General features: G+C 46.4%; 1 non-coding gene across 1 annotated transcript; it reads left to right on the forward strand.

Annotated features, from left to right (window-relative positions):
• The first annotated feature begins 238 nt into the window (after positions 1 to 238).
• LOC112132190 (small nucleolar RNA SNORA26) lies at positions 239 to 355 on the forward strand. Its single transcript, XR_002913997.1, has one exon. It is a non-coding gene; the product is annotated as a small nucleolar RNA SNORA26 (small nucleolar RNA).
• Positions 356 to 9,685: the final 9,330 nt, after the last annotated feature.

Consider the following 9,685-nt stretch of genomic DNA (forward strand, 5'->3'; position numbering starts at 1 on the left):
ATGCTGCAAAACTGGAAATCTAAAAGATTTTATCCTTTTATTAGAGTCCGAAGAAGAAAAAGAACAAGGGAGGGGAAATGCTTTTAACATTTTATCTGCCTCCTTTCCTGTGCCTTTTTTTTTTTTTTTTTTTTTTTTTTGAGATGGAGTCTTTGTCACCCAGGCTGGAGTGCAATGACGTGATCTCGGATCACTGCAACCTCCGCCTCCCAGGTTCAAGCGATTCTCCTGCCTTCCTGTGCCTAAGGTTAACACAGCGCCTTAAGAGGCTAACACAGAAGGGCAAAGTAAGTCTCCATAAAACCCAGAGAAGACTCTCTGAACCCCTCTCTGGATCCTGTCTGGAGTCACAGCTGGAAAACAAAAACACACTTATCTGTTAGGAATAAAGAAATTTAGAAGAAGCAGAAAAGGAAAAATGATTTTTCAGATCTAGTTTTTCGTTCTTCCAAAAGGAGGAATTTAAACATGAGGGAGACTAATTTATTTCCCCTTTTTACTTTGGGTTTCATAACTCAACAATCTTCCCTGAGGCCCCAGGTGAGAACAGTGAGTTAGCTATGAAGGCAGAAATAAGTAACTAAAGCTCTTAGGTGGTTAATATTAACTGCCTTTTCTTTCGTGAATAAACCATATCACCTGGGATTAATGGGTGAAACGCAGAGAACTATTAACTAAACCAGGGATTGGCAAACTTTTTCTGTAAGGGCCAGATGGTGACTATTTCTTAGCCATAGTGATGCAAAATCAGGCAGAGAAACATGCAAACAAACGGGCGTGTAGCTGTGTTGCAATAAAACTTTATTTACAGCAACAGTTGGAAGTCAAATTTGGCTTGGTGGCTACAGATTGCTGACCCCTGAATGCAACACTCCATTTTCAGGTCTAAGTATTCCCATTCTCTTAAACACACCATCTTAGCTCAGGATGCTCTAACAGAATACCACAGACTGGATGGCTGAAAGAATAAACGTTTCTTTCTCACAGTTCTGGTGGCTGGGAAGTCCAAGATCAAGGCGCCAATAGATCCAGTGTCCTGCGAGGGCTGTCTTCCTGGTTTGCAGACAGCCTTCTTCTTGCTGTGTCCTCACATGATACAGAGAGAAGAAAGGGGCAAGCTCTCAGGTCTCTTCTTATATGGACACTAATCCCAGTCACGAGAGCTCCACCTCATGACCTAATTACTTCCCAAGGACCCCACCTCCTAATGCCAACACACTGGGAGTTAGGATTTCAACCTGTGAATTTTGGAGGAACACAAACCTTTGGTCCGTAACACACAGCATGCTTATATAAAAGGAAGAGATGTCCACCAAAATTGTAAGGTCCATATGGCATAGGGACCAAATTATTATTATTTTTTGTTTGTTTGTTTTGAGATAGAGTCTCACTGTGTTGCCCAGGCTGGAGTGCAGTGGTGCAATCTTGGCTCACTGCAATCTCTGCCTCCTGGGTTCAAGCGATTCTCATGCCTCACCCTCCAGAGTAGCTGGGATTACGGGCGTGAGCCACCACGCCCAGCTAACTTTTGTATTTTAGTAGAGATGGGGTTTCGTTATGTTGGCCAGGCTGGTCTCAAACTCCTGGCCTCAAGTGATCTGCCTGCCTCAGCCTCCCAAAGTGCTTGGATTATAGGTGCAAGCCACAGCTCCCAGCCGTGACCAAATTATGAGTGAAAAAAACACACCTCTCAGGACTGGAAAGATGTCAGATGAGGCCGGGAGCACTAGCTCATGCCTGTAATCCCAGCACTTTGGGAGGCCGAGGCGGGCAGGTCACCTGATGTCAGGAGTTCGAGATCAGCCTGGCCAACATGGCAAAACCCCGTCTCTACTAAAAATACAAAATTAGTCAGGCATGGTGGTGCACACCTGCATTCCCAGCTACTCGAGAGGCTGAGGCAGGAGAATCGCTTGAACCCAGGGGGCAGAGGTTGCAGTGAGCCAAGATCACGCCATTGTACTCCAGCCTGGACAACAAGAGGGAAACTCCGTCTCAAAAAAAAAAAAAAATGTCAGATGTGTGTGTCTGGATGGCAGAAAGGATGACTCACCTCCCCCTGGGTAGACATCCCCTCTCTTTATTCCTGGTGCCTTCGATGGTCTATCTGGCTTTCACTGACACCCTGTTTTACCAGCACCCACTGACTTTGAGCTCTGAGGGGCCATGAAGGGAATGGGCTGAGATGTGGGGATTCGCTTTACAGTTGGGAAGGCCACAAAGCTACACAGAAGCATGGGCCAGCTCCGTGACAGAGAAAGCCCAAGACAACCAACTAGAAATGTCCAATTTTAAAAATATGTAGGAATGACAATTTGCTTATTACCCAGAGAGATTTTATTAAAGTAACTTTTACCAAAAAAAGCATAATCACAACGATTAAAATCTTAGTTTCTAAGAATATATTTAAGACTAAGTCCACTATCAAACTTACTCATGTTTAAAACCCCCGAAGAGATACAGAAGGTTGATCTTTGACAAGTGCAAACCTAGACCAGGTACAGGAAACAGGGTCTTAGGACTGTAATCCCAGCACTCTGGGAGGCCAAGGCAAGAAGATCACTTGGGGCTAGGAGTTCAAGATCAGCCTGGGCAACATAGTGAGACCCCCTATCCCTACAAAAAAAGAATAAAAATAGCTGGGTGTGGTGCCACGCACCCATAGTCCCAGCTATTCAGGAGGCTAAGGCAGGAGGATCACTTGAGTCCAGGAGTTCAAAGCTGCAATGAGCTGTGATTGTACCACTGCACTCCAGCCTGCGCAACAGAGTGAGCTTCTGTTTCTTTAAAAGAAGAAGAAAACTGCAAAGCTGACTCCATTACTCTGCAGGGGAGCTGTGCAGTTCATAGAATCAAGTGCACGTTTTCTTACTTTGGAGTCTCAGTGAGGACAGCTAGGCTGTGCCACAGCAAGAAACGGCCCCCAGCAGAAATGGCTTCTGACAGCAAAGATTGGCTGTCAGCCAGGCTACACGTCCATCACCAGCCAGCCAGGGGATCTGCTCCACGACTCCCCTTCCAGGACCCTGGTTGATGGAGCTGCCACCATATCGAGCGGTACCAGTTGCTGCAGCCAAGAGAAGGAGAATTTGGATGGGATCTTTCACTAGGATTGAATGCTCCAGGCCAGAAGTGACACCTGATTACACGGGGAGCGGGGGAGTGCCTTCCTGCTGTGTATCCAGGAGGAGATGTTTGGAGAACAGCATTCAGGGCTATCAGGCATGGCATTTTGGATCTCTCCTATTTCTCCAGCCTCATTTCCCACGACTTGAACAGTTTATAAGAATGTGATTAGGAATGTGTGTGTGTGTTTAGGGGAGAGGGAGAAATTTCCTGGCAAGAGAGAGGTTGGTTTACAATGAGATCATTACCCAAATCACTGAGCTGCTCAAACTTCTGGGTTCATAGTGTCAGAGGGACTAGTAGGGCCTTAGCTAGCCCATATTGTACCTTCCTCTAGGGGGATACAGCCCTGCTCCATGAGGACAGCTTGGTGAATGCAACATGGCTGGCTTGCAGCCTCTATTTGCTTCTTGGTCAGGCACTCTTGTTTAGTGAACAACCTGTACAACCCTACATGTAGGGTGACCAACTAATCTGGTTGACCACCATGACCTGGGAATATTCTCAGTTCTGGGGAAACAGAAATAGGTGGTCACTGTATTAGTCTGTTCTCACATTGCTATAAAGAACTACCTGACTTTGGGAGGTGAAGGAAGGCAGATCATGAGGTCAAGAGATCGAGACCACCCTGGCTAACATGGTGAAACCCCATCTCTACTAAAAATACAAAAAAATTAGCCAGGCATGGTGGTGGGTGCCTGTAGTCCCAGCTACTCGGGAGGCTGAGGCAGGAGAATGGCGTGAATCTGGGGGGCGGAGCTTGCAGTGAGCTGAGATCGCACCACTGCACTCCAGCCCGGGGGACAGAGCGAGACGCCATCTCAAAAAGAAAAAAAAAAAAAAAGAACTACCAGAGACTGGGTAATTTATAAAGAAAAGAGGTTTAATTGGCTCACGGTCCTGCAGGCTGTACAGGAAGCATGGCTGCAGTGGCCTCAGGAAACTTAGAACCATGGCAGAAGGTAAAGCGGAAGCCAGCACATCCTACATGGCTAGAGCAGGAAGCAGTAGGCAGGGGGACACACTTTTAAACAACCAGATCTCACGAGAACTCACTCACTATCACGAGAACACCAAGGGGATGTCCACCTCCATGATCCAATCACCTCCCACCAGGTCTCTCCTCCAACACTGGGGGGAATACACTTCAACAGAGATTTGGGCAGGGACACAAATCCAAACCGTATCAGTCACCTCACCTACATGGTGGCCCTGGGTAACGGTAATAGTTCCATATATTCAGAGCTTGGCTGGTCTATTCTGCTAGATTTGTCATTTATTTGGGTACAGATAGCATAATGAAAGAACCATGGGGTCTGGAGAGACAGTGGCTTGAGTCCCAGCTCTGGCTGTCACTGGCTTCAAGACCTTAGGCCAGCTCCCCACTCTTCGGAGCCTCAGTTTTGCCATCTGTAAAATAGAGGCAGAAAATATCTATCTTACAAGATTGCTGTGAGGCACATTTAACGAGCCACAGTCGGTAAAGGGTCAGGGCAGGGCCTCTCGAAGTGTCAGCTGTCCCCGTTGGGTGGAGGTTGACTGCGCGGTGAAGGAAAGTTGCACTCCAGAGGACAGGCGATCGTGCAGCCAGGGGGACTTGTACAAATGTGCACAGGCATTAATCAGTAATCGCCATGAGCAGGCTGGGACTTCAACTCCACTTACCAAGTTAAACAGCTACAAATTAAAGAGCTAAAAGACGCTTTTAATATTTAACCTGGGCCTTGACTACAGCACTCTAGTCCTTTGAGCTGATTAATTGACTGGTTGGTTCCCAGCTCTCTGATGAGAAGAAAGAACTTAAGCATCTTCCCAGGTGTCTGGGACCATGGGATGCATATGTGCAGAGATGGCCACCCCCACAGGGCCGCTTCCACATTAGAGAAGTTGATATTCACAGTGGGGGGTTTGAGCTTTAAAGTTGGACGTTTTGTGTTTGTTGCACACTCTTTTTAGCCAACAGCATTTAAAGGTTAACCTCTGTAATAAATATTACATGTTAATGGCCAAATTTACACAGACTCAATTCTCTTTCCCAGCACTGCCCTCCCTCTCCCCTCACACCTTGTCCTCAGGATGATAAATGACCCCAACAAAGCCTAGGGTCCGAGTATGTTTTGAGTGGCCTCCAAATCTCACGCTCAAAACTGTGGGTTCATGGACAGGGGAGTCAGCCCACGGATCACTTTGTGTAGCAGATTTGCAAGGAGAAGGAAGCTTACGTTCACTGAGGCCAGCGGCTGTGGACACTGTACTGGACCTTTCTCAGCTGCTGTGTGCACAGCCCCTGGAAACAGGACAGTCCTGCCACACAAACATCATCCTACTCAGTGGGCCAGGGATGGGCACCTGAACCTCGAGTAGCTCCAGTTCAAGGCGGCCAGCTTCCTGTCTGCTCAGCTAATCAAAGCCTGTCCACCCCACCCCACCCCACAAACCCACCACCCCCCGCCTCCCGGTCTAAATTCCTAGTTGGAGTAAAAATCCAATGGGAAAAGAGTCTTACACACACGGCAGCAGAGTGAAACCACATCAGCTACCTGGTCATTTTTTTTTTTCTTAAATATAAGCAGGAGTCAGTGGGGGATGATGCCCTTGTCCCATGTAAAGATCTTAATCGCTCCTTAGGTCCGATGCCCACTTCTCACTCCCACCTCCTTTTATACCCGCTGACCGTGTCCCGGAGTCTCATCTGTCAGTCCGTTGACCCCGTTTCCTCTCCAGCGTCTGTCGTCATGGCATAGACTGCAATTGCTCAGCCTGTGTCATCTGGCAGCTCTCTACTGTCAGCTTTCCATCTTTCAGAAATGCATTGAAACCTCTCCTTTGTGATTTTCCCTCCTTCTTACAACTCCTCCTCTATCCCTTTTTCTTTTATCTTAATTCCAGCAAAGTCGCAAGTACCAAGAGAAGACAACTCTGCACCCAATCTGCTGTTTTGAGCCAGAAGCCATGAGATGCCTCTAAACGAGAACTGCTCTAGTCATGGAAAGTATGCATCATAAATTCCAGTGGAAAAGGTGGAAACCTTTTGTTTAGATGGGGTACAAGTCATTGTCATTTTACTGTCAGAATTTTTTACAGTGTTATAGAACGGGCCAAATCAGCCATGACCTGGACCTGCCAACCCTGAGGACCTCACATATCTTATTTCTGAGTAAATATTGAAAGGAGTTCTGTAACTCATTAATTGTCCTTAATGACTAATGGTGATTCGCCCTTATATTTTGTTTTCCCCTCTTGATGCCGAAACCATGAAACCAAATGCAAAAGCTTGGACACTTTGGTAAAAGACAATAGCAATTATGTGGGCTGCTGCTGTCCAAACATATCAGCATTAGTTAATAGCACTGTGGCTCTCTCAAGTTACCGATTAAGCATTAAAAATAGAAACATGGCTTGCTTATATTTCAAATGCCGTCTCATTTATCACCCAAATGCAAATACTATCTGTCTGCATATTCATAAGAACCAGCAACTGCACAACACATCTTTCTTACGTAACGGCTTGGGAGTGCCATGAACGGTGGGAAACTGCAGGATACCTGAGCAGGGAGAGTAGATCTGCGAGTCCTGAAGCAGGGGCCCTGGAGTGGGGTTTTGAAAGGTGGGTTGGTTTGGCAGGCCATTGTAATGACTGGTCCACAAGTCGTGGTGGGAGGAACTGGCTTCATCTGCAGATAGATGCCTGGCTACTCCTGAAGCCAAGGAAAACATCATTCAGGCGCCCGAGTCCTTCCGAAAAGTATCACCAACTGCAGTCCTCTTCCAATGTTTAATTTGTTTAAGGAAAGGAAGTTCTATTTTCCCAGAGTTAAGCCGATAGTTCTCAAACTGGGCTTTACCTCCCACCCACCATCACCAGCACCCACGAGCACTATCACCGCATAAAAGAGTCCTTCAGCTGCAGGTTCGGCTGCCAGATATTTTCTTAAGAAGGATTACACCCCATTTCAGTTCTCCAATATTCCTGAGACATTGCTAACTCTTTCGGACAAAAATTCTTATTTATTTCTAGAGACGATCTTAGGGGCATTAGTCATGTGGAAAGCTTTTAGGTTGTTTGCTTATTATGGGAAGCTTCTAATAAAATCAATCTGGGTTTTCAGCATATTTGATGGAAGCCAGGTCTACAAATGTAGCAGATTTTAAAATGTTCTCTCAAAGTGGAAAGAATGCTGGCTCTGGCATTCCTCCCGCTGAAGCGGAGCTAATGACAAGTTTTGGGAAACAGTGTTGGAATCAAGAGTGGCCAGAAAAATTGGTTGCCCTGGGAGGTGAACGCAGGGAGCTGTGGATGTATTTAAACGTGAGTCACATGACTAGCTTCTATTTAGGCAGAAGCAAAACATGTTTTCCTTTAAATGATTAAACTGAGTGAACTCAAGAAAAATCTTGTTTGCCTCTAAATGTTGTTGTTCTTTGGGGTTTAAAGAGTTTCAAGATGAGATTTGTTTTCTTAAAAACATATCAATAGCTTCCAAACGAGACACATCTGTGGACTTAGCGCACCCAAATGACATCTGTGTTTGGCCCCACGTCCTACACCTGGATGGTTAAGACGGCACATCAAAAAAAAAAGGGGGGAGAGGCCAGGCACGGTAGCTTACGCCTGTAATCCCAGCACTTAGGGAGGCCAAGGCAGGTGGATTACCTAAGGTCAGGAGTTCAAAACCAGCCTGGCGAACATGGTGAAACCCTGTCTCTACTAAAAATACAAAAATTAGCTGGACGTGGTGACGCACACCTGTAATCCCAGCTTCTCAGGAGCCTGAAGCAGAAGAATCACTTGAACCCGGGAGGCAGAGGTTGCAGTGAGCAGAGATCGGGTCACTGCACTCCAGCCTGTGCAACAGAGCGAGACTCCGTCTCAAAAAAAAGGCGGGAGGGATCATAAATACTTTCTTTTTTAAATTTGTTTTTTCTTTTCTTTTCTTTTCGCTTTTTCTTTGTTTTTTTTTTTGTTGTTGTTGTTTGTTTTGGGTTTTTTTGTTTGTTTGTTTTGAGACGCAGTCTCTTTGGTTGCCAGGCTGGAGTACAGTGGTGCGATCTCGGCTCACTGCAACCTCCGCCTACCAGGTTCAAGTGACTCTCCTGCCTCAGGCTCCCGAGCAGCTAGGACTACAGGTGCCCTTCACCATGCCCGGCTAATTTTTGTATTTGTAGTAGAGACAGGGTTTCATCATATTGGCCAGGCTGGTCTCCAACTCCTGACCTGAAGTGATCCGCTCGTATCAACCTCCCAAAGTGCTGGGATTACAGCTTCATTTTTTTTCTCTTCTTTTTCTTTTCTCTCTCTCTCTTTCCTCTCTTCTCTCTCTCTTTTTCTTTTCTTTTTTTTTTGAGACAGAGTCCAGCTCTGTTGCCCAGGCTGGAGTGCAGTGGCGTGATCTCGGCTCACTGCAGCCTCCACCTCCTGGGTTCAAGTGAGCATGCCCGGCTAATTTTTGTATTTTTAGTAGAGACAGTTTCACCATGTTGGCCAGGCTGGTCTCAAACGCCTCACCTAAAGTGATCTGCTTGCCTCAACCTCTCAAAGTGTTGGGATTACAGGCATGAGCCACCACGTCCAGCTAGATTATAAATACTTTCTTGTTCTTTTTTTTTTTTTTTGGAGACGAGCCTCACTCTGTCACCCAGGCTGGAGTGCAGAGTGGCACGATCTCGGCTCACTGCAACCTCCACCTCCCGGGTTCACGCCATTCTCCTGCCTCCCGAGTAGCTGGGACTACAGGCACCCGCCACCACGCCCGGCTAATTTTTTGTATTTTTAGTAGAGACGGTGTTTCACCATGTTAGCCAGGATGGTCTCGACCTCTTGACGTAGTGATCCACCTGCCTTCGCCTCCCAAAGTGCTGGGATTACGGGTGTGAGCCACCGCGCCCGGCCTCTTGTTCTCTCTTAATAATAAAAATAAATGGATGTGAATTTGAGTCCCATTTTTATTCCATTTTCTTAGGCATATGTTTTTTAATGTCTACTCCTGAAGTGATAAAATAGTAAAATTTCAAGTCTGTGGTTGGGAAAGTTTAGCCGAAATTCCATTTTCACAATTATTCTGGAATCCAATCAATCAGGATAAAAGTTAATGTCAAGTCAAGATAGGTGAGTTAATCCCAGGACTTTTGAATTGCCCTGTCTTGGAAAGGCTGAAATTTAAAGTTGCGGGAGGTTGGCAAGGGAAGGAAGTAATCACATCTAAGTAAAACACAGGACCAACCAACAGGAAGGCTCGCTGGGTTTGAATTCGGCAGCTTTGGAGCGTTTTCTACTCTGGGTTGTGGTTAGTTCACTTAAAAAGAAAAGCGGTTAAGGAAAATAAAATCCAAGACCAAAAGCTAGATTTATGACCATCACCTAGGTTTTTCCTCTTCCTTCTTTCCTGGGGCGGGGGCGGGGGCGGGGTGGGGGTTGCTTTGCCTTTCTCCCTCATTTTTAAAGTTTTTCTTTCCCAAAAGTAGTGACTATTTGGGGGTTTTGATGAGGCTCAACCTTCACACATCCAGTCTCCGCTGGGGCAAAAGAGGGAAGGAGAAGGCCGGAGGAGGCTATTGGTGC

The sequence above is a fragment of the Pongo abelii genome, chromosome 12, assembly GCF_028885655.2.
Source record: "Pongo abelii isolate AG06213 chromosome 12, NHGRI_mPonAbe1-v2.0_pri, whole genome shotgun sequence".
NCBI classification, from domain to species: Eukaryota; Metazoa; Chordata; class Mammalia; order Primates; family Hominidae; genus Pongo; species Pongo abelii.